We start from the raw sequence: 18,927 nt of genomic DNA on the forward strand, positions 1-18,927 counted from the left end.
CCATGTAATGTCCGCATACATTTTGTAAAATGTAAAAAATACATTAAAGAAGGGAAGGGGCGTATATTACAAGAGTAGATTTTTCTAAATATTTTTCTCAAATGTTTTCCTTTGTAAGTGACTGAAAATTGTGAGAGAAGTTTTGTTTTATACATTTTATCCAAGATTTTGATAAACTCATTGTGAAATGTTCATCTATATTTTCCACTTGTGCTTAAAGTAAAAAAAACTTATCCAGAGAATTTTAGATCTTTTAATAATCAACTGTGAACATCCTGAGAGGTGGCATAGCCAATAGGTGTGAAAGGGTTTACTCAGAGAATAGGTAAGTGAACTCTAGAACGCTTACTTTGTTTACAGTAATTTATTAAAAAAAAATAAAATAAAATAAAATAAATTAGACCCGAAGATTCAATAATAAATCTGGAAATGAGATTTATAACCTGCGGTTCTGTGGCTCCTTAGTCTTTTGTTGTAAATGGATAAATTCTTATAAATACATCTGTGTTTGTTTCATTATTTTTTGTTTGTTTTTAATTAAAATAATTGTTTTTGGAATCAAAAATTAGGCTAAAATTTTCCCAGATTCCCATACCACAAAAAGTTCCAATTTTTCTGATTCCCAATTCTGATCAATCGTCCCAACATTAATATATATTATTATTAGTTTTGCAAATACCTGTAGTGTAGCGGGTATAAGTGCTAAGTAATCTGGAGGTTGATGGTTCAATCCTCAGTGTGGACAATACTAAGAATGTAATTACAAATTACCTAAGATTTCAACCCGCTTATGGTTGATGGAACAAGATCAAACTACCCTTATAGTAGGTATCCCAAAATAGCCTAGCTTAGGATGCGAAAACTGGTAAATAAAATTAAATTTCCCTTAGCTTCAACTTGTGATATCTCGTTTATTTTTTGGGTTATTTTGATAAAGTTTTGGTTTAAATAAAATTTAATCTTTTTGCTTTATAGATATATAATTATTTTTCTTGTGTCTTTAATAGTCTTTTTTTTTCAGGTTACTTCAAGTTATGTCACTAATTTTGGTGAACGTGGATTTATTTTTTTACATAAAAAATGTTGGTGTTTTTCAAATTTGGTGCACGCGATATTTTGAGTCTTTAGATATTAAAAAATAGTACCATTTTAAAGAAAAAAGGTCACTTATCAATATGGTGAGTCTAAAAAAAAAAGAAGGGTTTTTTAAGTTGTTTTTCACAAAACAAATCTAACTTGAAAACTTCAGTGAAAGAAATATGAAAGAAATTCAATTGAAAAAATTCCGAAAACCCCACCGTTTTGTAGAGAAATATCTCCTCTTTAATAATCTGTTTGTGTCATATTACTACGCTCATAAATCAAGGAGCACCACTAATAAAAGTGAATGTACCTACACATCGAGATTTACAACTTAATCCCAAGTGACCGAAGTACATATGAAGTATCATCACGAAAATCAACTATCAGCATGAACAAGCCGCACCACCACCCAACGAAACGCAAACAAGCAACTTGTTTCACTATGGATTTGTTTTTGTTTATTTAAAAAGTTATAGAAAGTTATTGTTTAAAATAATATTTTTAGTGCTACAAACACGTCAATAAAAGAAATGAAAATTCACAATTTAAAAAATAATGTCAGTTGTTTATTTTCTATATCTTCTTTCAAACTTTCATATGTTCTTTGCTTTATCTTCTTTCAGTTGGATAAACTTCAGTATTGTTGAATTATCTTTTAAAAATTAAACTGGGTACATTTTAAACCAAAAAAAACAAAAAAACTTTTAGTTGCGTGTGACGGAAAAAAAAATTTTTTTCATTTAAAAAAATGTGCCTCATTTTTTTGTTTACTTATTTCTCTTATGTTCTGTCGGGCGTTTTTGATATATCTAACATTTTGTTAAATTATTTTTTTTATTAGACTACAGTTACATTACTTAAAAAAAAATAACAAAATATAGCTAAGTTTTAAGTTACGTGTAACAAGTCATGTGTAAATAAAAAAAATTAATTTCACATAAAAATGTGCATGTTTTTTTGTTTATGTTCTATCGGGTGTTTTTGATAAATTTGAAGATTTTGTTAAATTATTTTTTAATTACACTGTACATTACTTAAAATATAATAGCTGAAAATATAATTAAGTTATGTGCATGTGGCGCATAAATGAAAAAAATAATTTCACTCTCAAAATCATTAAAAATTTTTTTTTTATTTAATAATTCCCGAGACGGTACTTGATCGCCGAAAATGGAGACGTACCTGTCGTTAAAATCCGAGGGAGAAATCAGTATTTTTAACTATGACCGAAGTCAGAAATAAATAACTAAAAAATTAAACTAGATATTAATTACTTCCGGAAAGAACTATGAAAAAAAGTAAATAAAGAAAGTAAAAGAGAACATATATCCGTAATTGTTTAATTGGAAATGTTTCCATTTAATTAATGGGTACCAGTGCACTTATTGATCCGTGCTGAAATAACAAGGTTACTATTTAGAAAGCCATTCTTAACATGTGGAGGGGAGAGTGTTTTGTACACATTCTGTACTTTAATCTTACAATTTAATAAAAACAGATATAAAAATGTAATTAAACTTGAAAATACTATTTAAAAATAGCGGGAATCAATAAGTGCATTAGCACTAATTAATGAAAACGGGAATGTCTTTCATGAAACGTATATATGTTTATTATTAAAAACAGGAAATGATTTACTAAAAACAGAAAATGAAAATGACATATTCATAATTGTCTAAACTGGGCGAGCGCCATTTGAAAACCAAAACATTTACTGTATAAAAATTTATCAAAATATAATTGTAAAAACATTTATTGAAAAGTTTGTGTAAGAAAATATAATTTTAATAAAACGATTTTGTAATGAAAGCAAAATTGGATTTTTATAAAATAGTTTTTTTTTTCTTTTTTCCGAACAAATAAATAATTTTAATGAAACATTCTTTTTTAATTAAAGTAACTTTAAAGAGTTAACAACAAATTAATTTAAATGAAACCGAAAAATCATTGTCTAGTTTAATTTTTTTTTGTTATTTATTTCATGCTTCGGTCATAGTTTAATATACTGATTTACCCCTCCGATTTTAACGACAGGTGCACGAAAAAAAATGGCATCTCCATTTTCGGCGATAAACTGTAGAAGTACCCCTCCGAGACCTATATGTTCTATCAGGTGTTTTTGATAAACTTGAACTGAGATATCTCACGGTTGTGTTAGGTGTCATAATCGACCCCAGTGGAAATAATGTTCAACTGGAAGCTGCTCTCTCTGACTACTTGAGAAGAAATCCAGTTAATTCATTTCCACTTCCAAAGCAACAAAAAAAGTCCCTAAGTGAATCTGCTGAACATTCAGATAACTCCTGCAGTTGTGATGAAGAACCATCTCAGAATATCTTCAGTTATGAGCATCAAGAACAATGAGTTGCTGTCTACCAACTTTTACATTGGCCAAGTCATTGAGGTTATATCTGCATCCAGCGCTGTAATAAAATTTTTATCGCAAACCCAAAAGGTAGAAAAGATTTTTTTCAATGGCCTTTATCAGACGACATTGCACAGGTAGAGTCAGTATTTGTTTACAGATGGCGTTTTGAGGTAATGCTAGTTTCAAGTGATGGCAGGATTTGAAGTGTTCTTGATATATCTACCATAGCAGAAGCTTATGAAAGAATTCTGAGAGAAAATCAATAAGGAAAGGAATTGTAGACCTCTGCCTATAAAATATCTTACTTGTTTACTTGTCTTTTAAGTTTTTCAATGCTTGGAAAAAATGACTTGTGACTTTTTGTATAACAAATTTCTAAATCTTATTGTTGTCGGTCAAAATTGCATCTGCTTGTCATATTTGCACTTTTTTCTCATTGGTAGTGGGATTTTGCCTAGTGTTTAAGTTGATTTCCTCTAATAATTATTGCTTTCATTAGGTTAGTAACTTATATTTTTAGTTATATACTATGAAATTTGGCTTCTGGACCATGATAACAAATTTTCAACTTTCCGACAAACTTTGAACGATCATAACTTGATGGCTAATTGAGCTACCAAAATAAATTTGGTACTTTTGTTTATGGTTTACTAAAATCTATATGACCACATTAATTTTTTTTTAGATATAATGAAAATAAAATTTTGGTTTGGGATACCTACTTATACATTAAATAAAATGTTTCATTCGAAATTCTGCACAGATTCCCAAGTTTGACATAAAGATTCCAGAGTTAAGCAAGACACACCTGAAAAAGCCGGAGGTTATATTGGTTGAAACGTTACAAAAATAACACACAAAATGAGAACAGTATTCCAAATAATACAATTCATTTCATATTTCGTTTGGTATTTCTTCAAATTACATTTTTAGTTTTTGCCTGTTCTTTATATGATATCCGACAAGTCGACTCCAATGTCAGTTGACTTTAAGGATCAACTTTGATGATGACATTCACTTCGATGTAACATTTACCCCCCCCCCCAAATTAGCTAAGTAGTTTGCTAGACACTGCAAAGGTCAAATCTTTTGAACTTTGACCTCTTGGCAGCGCAAATTTTCGACCCAAACCAATTAAGAAGCTTGCCCTATCTCTGAATAGCCTTTATGTAAAATTTCAAATGTTTAGACCAGAAATTGGCTAAGTAATTTCGTAGAGACAGCAGAGGTCAAATTTTAAAAAATATTTGACCACAATTTTGACTCCTTAATATTTATTGTTTTGGGCTCAAAAAGTTTGATCCATATTCAAGTAACCTACATTTAAAATTTCAAGTGTTTAGACCCAAAATTGGCGGATGAGTTTGGTAGAGTTCTCAAAGGTCAAATCGTTGAACTTTGACCCCTTGACAGCCAAATTTCTGGCCAAAAACCGATTATAAAGATTTTCCTAAATCTCAATACTCTTTATGTCAAATCTCGAGTCCGTAGACCGATAATTCACAGAGTTATTTGGTAGGGAAATGCGCGCACACACACACACATACAATTTTCACTTTTATAGATATACTAGCATGAGTGCCCGGTATTGCCCGGGTGTTTGGAAGTGTGTGTTGAGCAAAAGAAAAAAAAGAAAAAAGTGGTAGTAGGAAGGCAGGCTCGAACCTGTACCGTGAAGGAGAAAAAGTACCGGGGAAAAAACCTGACGTCTTTGCTGTTACGACCACCGTCAAACCGGAAGTGACATAGGTTTTAATTAAGACTAGACAATCGAAAGGAGAGGATGACTTTCGAAAATATCGGCAAATAAAGCGACCCCTCCCCTGTAGAAAAGGGCCCAGTTGAAGGTTAAGATATTAATGTTTTTAGCCAATTTTTCGATATTTGTTGTCTGAAAGGTCGAACTTCAAAACGATACTGATCTTGTAAAAATCCGTCACCTCTGTCGACAGTTTTAGGCAGACATGCAAACATACATACATACATACATACAAATATTTATATATTGGTAACTCAAATTTTCGACCCAAGCCCATTAAAAAGCTTGCCCTATCGATGAATACCCTTTATGTAAAATTTCAAATATTTAGACCAGAAATTGTCTGAGTCATTTGATAGAGACCAAAGCAGTTAAATTTTTTAAAATTTTAACCCCTATTATGACCCCTTAACATTTATTGTTTTGGGCTCAAATCAAGTTATTAAGTTAGAACCTAGATCTAAAATTTCAAGTGTTTAGACCTAAAATTGTCAGAGGAGTTTGGTAGAGTTCTCAAAGGTCAAATCGTTGAACTTTGACCCCTTAACAGCCAAATTTCTGGCCGAAAACCGATCACAAAGATTTTTCCAAATCTCAGTACCCTGTATATCAAATTTCGCCAGATAGACTAGCATTTCAGCTCGGCGTTGCCCGGGTGTTTGGAGGTGTATGTTGAGAAAAAAAAAAGTGGTCATTTTTTTAAACTTTGACCCCTATTGACAAAGTTATTGCGTAGGGAAATGTACACATACAGACAGATACACAGACATGTTCACTTTTATAGATATATAGATAGATAGATAGATTTTGGGAGTAAAGATTTCTTTCATTTTTTACATAAAACATAGCGACCTAACTTTCAAATAAATATCTTAGCATATGCACAGGAGTATGCGAGTTCATTTAACTACCCATCCTTCAGCGACAAAGTTAGTTATAAGGTCAGTTTTTAGTGAGGAATCCAGCTCCGACAGAAAAGGAGCATTCTTGATAGGTGCAAAGTCTGCAGTGATCAAACCCACTTGCGTTCCCTAATACAGATGCCTCAAGAGATTGGTTATAAAAACCAACACACTTTCCAATGGAGGAGGTAATATCTGGTAAGATTATCTCAAGGGAACACATATTACACTTCCATAGAGTTAAAAGTCCCAAAAGCCGCTATGGAAATATGAGCGATTTACAGCTTTTCTTTGAAAATGAAAAAGAAGCACATATTTAAAATTTCAGATCAAGCAAGCATTTACTTTCTATTTGGCAGTTTAAAACATTTAAAATCACTTTCAAAACCATGATAGTAAATCTTTCAATTAATTTTATCCATTAATATTAGAAAATGGCTGGCATGTGTTTACTATTGTGATACTATTATTATACATGACATAGGGGCCTTCAGAATTCTGGTCTAAAATATTTTTTCTGGTGGTCAACTTTGCAGGAGGTCAAATTTGCAGGCCTCTTTTTTTTTTTTCCTCTCCTCTTTTTGGAATGAGATTTTGTTTTCTTATGAAAATCGCCCCAGACAAGGCATGAAACCACTTGATGCAAAGTGCTAAAAATAATTTATTTTTTTAAAAAAGTACTGCTTCAAGGTCAAAACTAACCAATGATAAGGGTTAAATGGAAAATATTGATTCAGGAAATAGCAATTCTTGCCTCTTTATCAAAATATTGCTCATGGAATGTGAGGACTAAAGGACAAAATAAGGGAAGTGAGAATTACTAGGTTGCAAAATTTAAACCAAAGTCTACTTTCTGTTTTCATTGCCAATTATCTGAGATGCCCTCACTGGGGAACACTGCACCCATCCAAAATGCTCCTTTTTTAGAAGAGCTGAAATTTCCCACTTAAACTGACCTTGTGTCTAATTTTGCTTTAGTGGGAAGGGCAGGTAAATAGGCTATTATTATAAAGTATTTTTTTTAGCATTTAAAGTGTCAAATAGAAAATAATTTCTGGCTTGAATTAAAAAAAATCAAAAAGGTAAAATTAAAAGGTGAAAGTCACGTTGACGTTCCTTTTGTGCTTCCAAAGAAAACGAACAACTTATTTTTTCGCACGCCTCCCAAAGGTTAAAAAAAAAAAAAAAAAAAAAAAAAAAACAACAAACCCGGAATTAAGAACAAATAACATTTCTGAAATACCTGTGCCCTTAAGCTTAAAATTATGAAGTCAAAACGAAAATAAAAAGGTTCAGTTCTGAATTTTTGAGATATGAGGATTGATTATTCGTATTATTTGGATTGTCTCATCTTGAGTGTCATTTTCACAAAGTTTCGGCTGATGTAACCTCCGGCCTTCTTCAGGTGTATTTTGTAAAACTCTTGAAGGCTGAAGGTTCAATCCTGTGTGCAGGCGACACCCAAAATACAGTTGAGAGTTACTTAGGACTTCTACCCAGTCATGGCTGACAGAAGGATAGCATGCTACCCCTGCGAATGAAATAAAGAGTTCTGCTCGAAATTCTGTGCATATTCCTCGAGTTCGACAAGACACACCTGAAGAAGGTCGGAAGTTACTTCGATTGAAACGGGCAAATAACAATCAAGATGACAACAGTAGTCCAAAAAATCCTAATAATAAGGTAGAGTTCAGTTTTACTATTGCGACTATTGCAATATCTCATCTAATTTTAGTTGGTTTTCAACAACAATCCACATTACAAGGAGTAGCCAAGCTCCAATCTCTGTCCCATCAACACAATGTTGCATCTTTGTACTTGTTTTACAAGTACTTTAATGAAATGTACTATGATGAATTGATAGCACTTGTATCCTCTCGATGTACATACTCCCGACTACCCTGAAAAGCAGCAAAATTACACCCCTTGACTATTGAAGTCCCCAGATGCTGGAAAGTCTTCTACTCTAAAAGTTTCTTCCCTTGGACTGTCAGACTTTGGAATTCCTTTTCTGTTTCTTGCTTCCATGACTGTACTGACATGCAGAAGATGGAATGTAAAGTGAACAGATATCTTGCTGTTCAAATCCCCACAATCTACTGTTAAGCATGATCATAAATACTGGAAACATGATTTGTTTGAAGTAAAAAAAAAAAAAAAAGAAAAGGTGGGGGGGTTAGAAACTAAATACATTTCAGTAAAAAATCACGTGTGAAACTAAATTAAAATTCTACCCACGAATAAACCAGAATACTTGACTTTGATCTATAATTGCTTATTTTTTTATTAAACAGTTTAAATCACTAATTTCACATGAACGCACAGAAAATAGCAACATTGAAAGAAAAAAAGAAAAGGAAAAAGAAATTAAAAAGAAAGTAAAGGAAAAAAAAATGGAAGAAAGCAAAGGAAGCAGGAAAATAAGGCAAAACAGAAAGGAAAGAAAGAGGAAAAAAAGAAAAGAACAAAGAAAAAGAGGAAAGAAAAAATTATTTGGTTCGAAAATGATGACTTCACATTAAATTTATATGTGAAACTCATCTTACACTCTTATTTTTAAAATAGTTTTTTTTTTTTTTCTGCCAAGTTTTTCATGGTGTTCACACACAATCGCCTGAAAAAAAGAAAAATAGAATCTCATTTTCTTTAGGAGGTAGGAGGGGGGGACAGAAAATTCAGCTGAATTCTCTTTAAAGTTTAGAAATAAAATTCCGTCTTAAGGTTCATTTGCACTCTCGTACATTTAAATCAAATGACTAAAAACAAAATAAACATCGCCAGTAAATAAGATATATTATAAAAAACCGCTTGAAAGTACAAGGAGGCTTTTATTCTCGAGTGCAGAAAAACACAAACTGAAAAAAAAAAAACAAAAAAAAAAACACCCGTACACAATTAATTGGAAGAACCCAGATGGTAAGGGCAAATAACTCTGTCATATTTAGTTATCTCTCTTGACCGATAATTGGCCGCAACTCAATACTGGTATAACACTTTTTTTTTCTTTTTTTTTCAAAGATAAAGGTCCAACTTTAGAATCCCTTGCTGGAAGGCTTGGATCACTTTTCAGCAACAGAGTTACCATTGGGTGATCTGTCTATTGAGATTTGGTGTGTAAGCAGAAACCCATCGCTTTAGAGGAACTTAATGCTGGGGTGAAGTTTGTAGTTTCAACTGCAGGTGGATTATTGATGGGTAAGCAGGTCTTTAGAATGACCTTTTGCAATGTATCCCTTTGCTTGATTGACAGGTCCAAGGCATAAAAGTACCGGTTCACTACCTACTGCATCTGGTGTTTGGTAGAGATGTCCTAGCTCAACATGCAGTGTCATCAGTAAGGCATGCAGGGGGCGCTGTGGGACAATAGCATCTCTTTGTGGAAGAAGAGGATCATTCCGACAAACATCTACAAGGCTGTTGCAGGTTAATGTAGTAGTTTGAAGATATCTCTTCACATCCAAAATGTTGTCAAACCATTTTAAAGGGCAAGTCTCCTGCATTAGGTATACCCATAATAGTCAGAGTTTTGAGTACTCATTTTGGATTTCCTTCCATGCAAGACATCTGGTATAAGGGAGGTTTAAGAATCTTCTGATGATCTCTATAAGAGAATTTCTAAACACAGCAGCTTTCTCCTGCATTCACATGGGGGGGGGGGCAGACTTGATGTGTCAGGTGCTTGCATTCAGGAGTATTATGGTTGGCAAAATCAGCAGGCATGTTTGCTCTATCAACAAAATGTTTGACAGAAACTAGAAACGGCAGACAGTTGACAGTAATGGTGTCAATCTGGGACTGGTTGAAAACTGGCCTTGGCAGACCTTTTTATAGGCTTGAACATAGGATTTGCTATCAGTGAAGACTGTGGGGAAGTGTTCTGGGCCAATGAGATGAGAAATACACCAATATGTTCTAACTCATCAAACTTAAGTTGTCGAATTGGTTTTCATCATATAGTGGAGGTCTGTTTTGATGTTAGGCTGATTGTCTAGGACCTATATTAATGGAGGCTTTCAAGTGATCATGTGATCATACACTATACGCAGGTAGATCCTCTCTGAATATATTGTAGAATTTGGAATTGAGCTGCTGAAATTTAAACATTTCTGAAGAGGATAAAGTGTCATTCAATGGCCACGCAGGAAGTGATGTTATCTTGGTGTTTATCTGAGATTGGATAGGTACTCGCCATGCCAGAAAACATAGTTGGAGTGAACATGGATATATTTTGACAGATGTGCTGTGATCTTTTTATTTGTTGTGGTCCATTGGTAGTATCTACAAGCGGTACTCCGCTTTCTACACTCCTTGTGAGTATAGGTAGTGACCATGGCTTGACTGATATTATGTGGTCTGAATCCCAATGAGGCTCAATGGCGAATTCGTTGTCCTGGCATAGAGAGTTCTAAGTACTCCCCAAGCCAAACTATAGTTTAATAGGGAGGGGCATGCGAAATATGAGCACGTCTGATCTGTCTTGTGTCAGGTGGTGATATAGTTGAGCTATACTTGAACTATGTGTCGCCAATCCATATCTCAGACCTAGCAGGTCTCACTAACAGATCATTTCTGAACATGAACAGAACACCACTAAGAATCTTAGTATCAAGATCTTCAATAACCAGTCCCCTAAAGTAACACATTGTGACTCCTCTCTCCAGACTGAGCCTGATCTCTCCAATCACATGGAGTGGGGAGGATCCATGTTTGTCTAGCAAACTGGGAAGTTTTTGTGATTCAAGCGTCCAGGTGCTTGAATGTTGAATCATGTTCCTTGTGGCGCCACTGTTCAAAATGATCTGTAGCAGAGGGTGATTTGAGAACATGTCAATGTAAGGGGTATTGTTCAGTTTTCAATCGCCGTGAGGTCATCATATTTTCTTCCTCTATGTGTAAATCACTTAAGGTCTTGGGAATAATTAATTACTTGTCATCAAGGATGTGAAGAATATGGTGAGCCTTGGTTATATAAAGGCAATCTGATTTTCAGGAAGGTAAGTGCATTCGCTCAAGAAATTGTTTGTGTTGGATCGCTTTGCTTAACTACACAGTGGGCAAATCTTCCTCAGTTGAAGAGTCTTAGTATAATGAAGTGGAGGAGTAAATGTCCGACTCACAGACACCTCATTTCCCAATTTCCAAAGTAGAGAATCCAATGCCAGGGATATCTCAGGTTTGATGGGTGCCAATATGTGTGACCTCAACTCTATCTCATAAGATTGTTTGGCTTATTTAAGGAGGGCTGGGTGAAGTAGATGATACCATGTGAGAGCTATTAAATACTCTCATGTACTTCCAATTGTCTACTTTCCAGCTGACTACAATTTGATTGTCTTCAAGTCCAACATAAACAAATTCTTGATGAATCGTCCCCCTAAGTAATCCAATTTACAAAATTCTCACTACTTATGCTTACTACGCTATAATTACATTGAATAATGTATACTCGAGTGGCCTCCAGGCCTTGATAAGTGGTGATTCCTGCGTAAAAAAAAACAAAAGATGCCTTTAGTATCATCAGGGACAAATTATTCATGACATAATATTCACAAGGAAACTGTATTTCACTTTTCACTTCTTCATCGTCTATGGGAACACTGTCATGATGTCTTACAGTGTTTAGTATGCAGTTGTCAATGAAGGCTGCTAGTCCATGAAATAATCCTTCTGGGCATTTATTTGATTCGAGCCATATGGAATCAAAGTCCAGGAAGTGAGAGCTGCTAGTCTGGAAGCCATGAGCTGTCGTATGATTTGTCAAACATTAATGAGGTTGATATGTTTGGGCAGTAATTTGCCACCTGCTGCATGCTGCAACCTCTATCTCACAGAAGAGATGTTGCGAGTTTGTCTCTGCTTTATCGTTATTTTCATGGAAAGTCTTTGACTGAGCTTCAATCTATGGTCCCCCCTCGCCAAACTTTCACAAGAAACACTCGTCTAGCTGAAAACACTATCAATAATTCCCCCCACTCTGTATCTGTGCCTAAACCTAAACATAGATTCCATGATCAAAGCTTCTTTCTTAGAACTGCACGCCTGTCTTCCGTTTTCCTGCTTTCCAGCTGTCTATAATATGGTTGTCTTCAAGTCCAACGTGAACAAGTTTCTGATGAGCCGTTCCACTTAAGTTAACAAATTTACCAAACTTTCATTACTATCGATTACTATATTGTCCTTTTGACTGCTGTACACTCTTTAACCCTTATTCTTGAGTGGCCTATCGGCCTTGATAAGTGGTGACGCCTATGTAAAAAAAAAAAAAAAAAAAAAACTGTGTGGGTGTGCACAAGACTTCCTCTACCAGTTTGTCTCAAGGAATGGGGCATAGTTGCTATCAAGAGACAGATAATATACAAGGTTATTTCTCCCCATCTCACAGGAAGAAACATTTTCGTTATTTTCAAGGGAACACTGTTTGGGGACACATGTAGACACACAGAGATATACTTGAGAAATACTCGTCTATCCAAAACCACTATCAATAATTTCCCACACTCTTTATCTGTGCCTAAACCTAAATGTAGATTCCATGAACAAAGCTTCTTTCTTAGAACTGCACGCCTGTGGAACTCTCTTCAAATTGCCTACTTTACAGCTGGCTACAATCTGATTGTCTTCAAGTCCAACATAAACAAGTTCTTGATGAACCGTCCTCCTAAGTAATCCAATTTACAAAATTCCCACTACTTATGTTTACTACACTATAATCACATTGAATAATGTATGCCCATTAACCCTTATACTCGAGTGGCCTCCAGGCCTTGATAAGTGGTGATTCCTGTGTAAAAAAAATAAAACAAACAAAACAAAAAGAAAACTGGTATATGTAGACAACAGATGCCTTTAGTATCATCAGGGACAAATTATTTATGATATAATATTTACAAGAAAACTGTATTTTACTTTTCACACCATTCCTTTTCTCTGCTAGCTTTTTATTAAAAACTAGCAGAACCAGTGGAAATTCCACGGTAGTTGAAAATTTTTAAAACATTATAAATAAAATGAATAAAAAATAAAATAAAATAAATAACGACGAATTAAAAACAATTTTTTAGCAAATTTTTAAAAAAATCTTTTAAAGTTAAAAAGAATTGATTTAAAAAATTTAGATTTTTTTTTTCCATGAAAATTCAACACACAACATTGTTTTGTTCTGAATATGTTTTATACAAATTATAAAGGAACAGATGTCAATTCACGTGCACATGTTTTTGTAAATTTAAAAAAATAAACTATAATAATACAAAAAAACAAAACAAAAAAAAACTTACAATCTCCTCTCAACATGACTTTTTTTTTAATTATAAAATAAAATAACTAATTTGAAATCGTAAACAGACAGTCACGTTTTTTTTTTAAATTTTAAATTTTTGGAGTGAAAATGGTTTTAATGATTTTTAACTGATAAAGAACGACTTTAAGGGGAGGTAATTCATTTCTCATTAATATTTGTTTGCGATGATGTTTTTTTTTGTGACGCTGGACGTACGGACAAGTAAATTGATAGTTAGATAATGACTGCCCTCTTTTTTACTTTCACATTTCAGAATACTAACATATTCACTTCATTATTAATAATTATACATATGGACTTCTTTTTTTTTACGTTCTTTTTACATTTTCAACATCATATAATAATTTATGCAACAACAAAATAATAACATAATCGGGGCATTTCAGATCCAATTCCTACAACTACGTACTTAGAAAATGGATCTATTAAACCTGACATGGGACAAGAAGGAGAAAGAAGCAACCTTAGTAGAAGTTAGTGTCCCCCAACGATGTTGGAGGTTAGACAGAGCTGAAAGGGAAAAGATAAGGAAATATCAAGGTTTTATGTTCAACATGAAAAGAAACTGGAATCTTAGGAAGATTTCCATCATTCCAGTTATTATATGAGCAAATGGACTCATGAAAAAGAATTTAAAAAACTAACTGGCAAATATACCCGATGAACTAAGTGCAAGATAGATTCAAACAATTGCACATAAAGGGATGGTCAGAATTTTAAAAAGATCTCATGGTTGGAATATCTGAGTTTATCCAACAGGATGCTCCATCCCCAGCTTAAAGAGAAATTAGGTTAATTCAGATTACGTTATAAGAATTAGGATTTTATTCAAGAATAGCAGATCATGCTATTTTCTGAACACTTCACATTTACTTTTCGGAAAAACAAATGTTTGCCAAGACTTTTGACGCCCATTTCGATTATTTTTTTGTTACATTTGCATTTTTTTTTACTGATATTTATAATTTTATTATTGTTGTTTATATTGTTAGTGCTGTTCATCATCATCATATTATTATTATTAGTAGTAGTAATAATAGTAATGTTGCCATGCAGCGGCACTATTGATTAGTAGTTTTTTTTATTATTGAGGATAGGGTTAGAGCCCTATTTAAAATTATAGTGAAGAGAGCCTAATTCTCCAAAACACAGAGCAATCTATTTATTTTTTGCTCAAAAACAAATATTTATTCCAAAAAAGTGGTCAAAAATCCAAATTTCTTTTTTTTTTTTTACATGGGGGTCACCACTTATCAAGGCCCGAAGGCCACTCAGGGATAAGGGTTATTGTGTGTACAGTAATCAATGAGATAGTATTGTAGTAATCATTAGTATTCGGGGTTTTGATAGAGTGTCTTCCTTAAGGGGGCGGTTTGTCAGGAGTTTGTTTATGTTGGACTTGAAGATGTCCAAGTTGTAGTCAGGTGGGAAACAGGCAAGCGGCAGAGAGTTCCACTGGCGTGCAGTTTTAAGAAAGAAGCTTTGCTCATGGAATCTACATTTGGATTTAGGCACAGATAGAGAGTGGGGAAAATTATTGACAGTAGTTTCAGCCAGATGGGTGTTTCTCGTGAAAGATTGGCGAGGGGGGACGAGGGATTGGAGCTCAGACGAGCAACTGCCATGGAAATAACGATAAAACAAAGACAGGCTCGCAGCGTCTCTTCTGTGGGAGAGAGACTGCAGGGAAGAGAAAAGGGAATCCCCCACTAAACCACGAAGTCTATTTTGTACTCTGTCAAGGCAGAATAGGCTGTTTTTAGCAGCTCCTGCCCAGATGTGGCAGCAGTACTCCATTCTTGGGCATACTTGGCTTTTATACAGATAGAGAATTGCATCAGTAGTGAGATATCTTCTGGAGCGGTAGAAGGATCCCACCATTTTCCCAGCGTCCCTGGCAACAGATTTGATGTACGTGTTCCATTTCAGATCAGGAGTAAAGGTCAAATCCAAAAGCTTGTCAAAAGATGGAGCCTCTCCAAGACGAGAGCCATCCATTTCAATTGAATCCAGATGGGGATCAGAGCATTGATGATGTAAAGATAGAAGCTTGGTTTTGGATGCATTAAAAGTGACCAGCCACCTCTTCCCCCATTGTACCACGTGCTCAAGATCAAAGGAGAGAGAATTAGAGAGAACTTTGTCATTTACGGCCTTTGATGTGTTGCCATAGATGGTCGTGTCATCAGCATAGATGTCAACGAATGATTTAAGTATGTGTTTTGGGAGATCATTGATGTAGATCAGGAAGAGAGTTTGGCCCAGGATAGACCCCTGGGGGACTTCAGCATTGTGTGTGTGTGTTTGTATGTCTACCAAAAACATTTGACAGATGCACTGTGACAAAGTTGATATCGTTAGAAAGATCAATCTCTCGAACAAAAAATATGTAAAAATTTGCGAAAAAGATTAATTCTGTCTGGGTGAACTGACCTGTTTTTTATAAGGAGGGGTCACTTTTGCGTTGAGATTTTTACAAGTCATACCCCTAGCAATCTGAATGACATTATTTCAACCCGTCATAAGAAGTCGTAGCTGTGACAGCTAGCACGTTAGCTTTTTTTTCACCTCCTTTTCCTCTTCTGCATTACAGGTTCGAGCCTGCCTACTGTGGCTAATCTTTTTTCTTTTTTGTGGTCGCACGGGCACTCAGTGCTATTTTAATTGAAACAAAAGTTGTTTTGATTCATTTATTTTTTTTTTAGGGCGTTACTCAATAGCTTTAGTATACAACATCTCTCCACCCGGGCAACATCGGGTATCCATGCTAGTAATAAATAAATGTTAGCAAAGGTAAGATAAGTTACCCTTCCACCTACCTGGAAAAGTTTTAGTGTTTTTATTCACTTTAAAACGTTTAATCGGTTCAAAAAACGGTGCTAATGCAGAGAGTGATCCGCGCTATTTTTTAAATCGTATTTCCACGTTTAATATGCTTTATATGTTTTTTTTATTCAATTCTAAGGTTAAAGTACAGAATAGGTACAAAGCATCCTCCCCTCCCCATGTTATGAATGGCTTTTTAAATAATAACGTTATTATTTCAGCATGGATCACTCTCTGCATGAGTACCCAAAAAACATATAGAGTTTAGTAATAGATGCAAAAAAAAAAAAAAAAAAAAAAAAAAAAAAAAAATGACGGCGAGCTGACCCCTAAATATGTGAAGTTTGAAAAATGAATTAAAAATAAAAAAATTATACAAACTTCTGTTAGAAACCTACCCAATATACGTTATGGTAACGTTTCTTATCCTGCCTTTGCTAACATTTATTTGTTATATTTCTGAATTTTTTACCACTTTTTCGTATCAGTGGATTGTAAAACAAACCCGTTTCGGGTGATCTAAAGTGTCCGCCATTTTTTCTTGTTACATAAGACACTTGGCGCACGCTTCATCCAAAACAAAACACCCCCTGTTCCTGTTAAGACTGGCGATTAGTGAAAACAATAAGGTATACATTGGATACTGAAGGTCTTAATAACATATTCCAAAAGTCATATAAATTCCTTCATATCAGACCCGAATATCCCTAGAAATAAACTTTTTTAATCGTGAGTCTTCTATTTCATATTGACCCTAAGTTTTAAATGCATTGACCTAATCCTTCGCATGCTTAATATCGTCTGCCTTTTTACAGGTTTTCGCGGCTTTCAAATCATAAGCTACTTCGGCTATTTCCAGGACTGACTCAGAATTCTCGTTCACGTACTGAAATCCTATGAATGTTCATTCTTTAAAAATGCCTGAAAATATTCAGGTTGTTATTTAGAATTCGACTTAATAAAAAAAAATAAATAAAAAAAAAATAAATAAATAAAATATGCAGAAAAAAATCTTTATCATGTAGGCCTACGTATCCGTCACGAAGATGTCATATTCCAAAAGTCACATAAATTGATCAAGTAGTTTTTTTAGACATGAAAATTTGTTTATTTTACGATAGTAAATTGTATCTATTGTGAGGCTGATTTGATCTCAATAGTTCGAATTGAGTAGTCTCAAACGTATTTATAAAACATGGCAGATAAAAAAAAATAGCGCCTTTGTAAAAAAAAAAAAAAAAATGGTTTGTTAAGAAAAAGCAAAAAAAAAAAAAAAAAAAAAAAAAAAACTGCACCGACAAAATAAAAACGAAAAGCTTTATCATTTTACGTGAATTTTGGAATATGACAGTTTCGTTCCGTGGCGGGTACGTACATCATAAAGATTTTTCGGGTTTGTATTACTGTACACATAGATTCGAAAAAGTTGTCAAAAAACAAATATATAACAAATAAATGTTATCAAAAGCAAGATAAGTTACTTTTCTACCAAACTGGATATATTTTTCGTGTTTTTATTCAATGTAACATATTTATTCAGCTCGAAAACCATACAGTGTTTACCGATGTATTGGAACATTCAAGATGGCGTCTGATTCTCTCTTTAACACGGTAAGTGTGGGAAAAGATGTTATAAATAAAAAACCGGATAAAATACTGTTAAAAACTCGCTCAATATATGTTACCGTGACATAAGTTGACATATATTCGGCGGGTTTTTAATAGTATTTTGTATAGTTTTTTATTTATAACACCTTTTTCCAAACTTACGGTGTTAAAGAGGGTGTGAGACGCCATCTTGAATTTTCGAATACATCGGTAAACACTGTATGTTTTTCGAGCTGAATAAATATGTTACATTGAATAAAAACACAAAAAATATATCCAGTTTGGCAGAAAAGTAACTTATCTTGCCTTTGATAACATTTGTTATATATTTGTTTTTTGATAACTTTTTCGAATCTATGTGTACAGTAGTCTGTGTTGTCTTTTTTTTCTTTTTCTTTTAATTAAATTAAATTCTTAATAAGAACCAATATTTTAAAGATTAACGAGAAAATACTAATAAAGCTAAAATGTAAAATCAAAATGAAACTAGCATATATAAAAAAATAATAAAATAAAATGAATTTCACAATAAATAAAAGGGAATCTTCGTATATTTTACTAATTTTGTTTACTTACGATTTTTTTTTTTCAGATCAAACTCCTCCTTTGTTGTGGCGAGAAGACACACTTATATCCCAAGAGTAGATTTTTACCTACGATACATCGACTTTTAAATTTAACGTAAAACATGAATAATTTACTAGAAAAGACATTTTTCATTAATTTGAAGAAGACAATGCGTGAAGTAAACAAACGCGTGTGCGGCCATCTTAGCCGGTCACATGATAAATCGTCAACAAGCAAACGAAAGTGATCTCCCTTTGCACTCAGTTCCTCTTTTACCACATGACTCCATTTGAAACGGAACCTGTTATTTCTTTTTCTTTTTTTTTTCTTTTCCACATATAGCTAGGCTCGGTATTTATTTTATTCTCACCGCGAAAAATGTGACATTAGGGTCGGAAAGTGGGATTGAAAAGCCTCGTCGGCATTGCTTGGCAGAGGTGCTTTCAGCGATTAGCAATAAAAGAGAGGAGACATGGCCGTGGAGGAGGATGGACCTCCTAGAACTGCACGGAAC

General features: G+C 33.9%; 1 protein-coding gene across 2 annotated transcripts in view; it reads right to left on the reverse strand.

Annotated features, from left to right (window-relative positions):
• The window catches only part of LOC145299553 (neutral amino acid transporter 9-like), a 134,669-nt gene extending 116,025 nt beyond the window's left edge, over window positions 1-18,644 (reverse strand). The window contains exon 1 of one of the 2 annotated variants that reach the window (XM_080144413.1): window positions 18,423-18,644. The gene's annotated coding sequence lies outside the window, so the exon portion shown is untranslated. Of the gene's footprint in view, window positions 1-4,173; window positions 4,225-18,422 lie in introns of those variants that run through there. The other variant, XM_080144417.1, reaches the window with a different exon arrangement.
• Window positions 18,645-18,927: the final 283 nt, after the last annotated feature.

The sequence above is a fragment of the Euprymna scolopes genome, chromosome 2 (assembly GCF_053919585.1).
Source record: "Euprymna scolopes isolate OS-2025 chromosome 2, ASM5391958v1, whole genome shotgun sequence".
Taxonomy (NCBI): Eukaryota; Metazoa; Mollusca; class Cephalopoda; order Sepiida; family Sepiolidae; genus Euprymna; species Euprymna scolopes.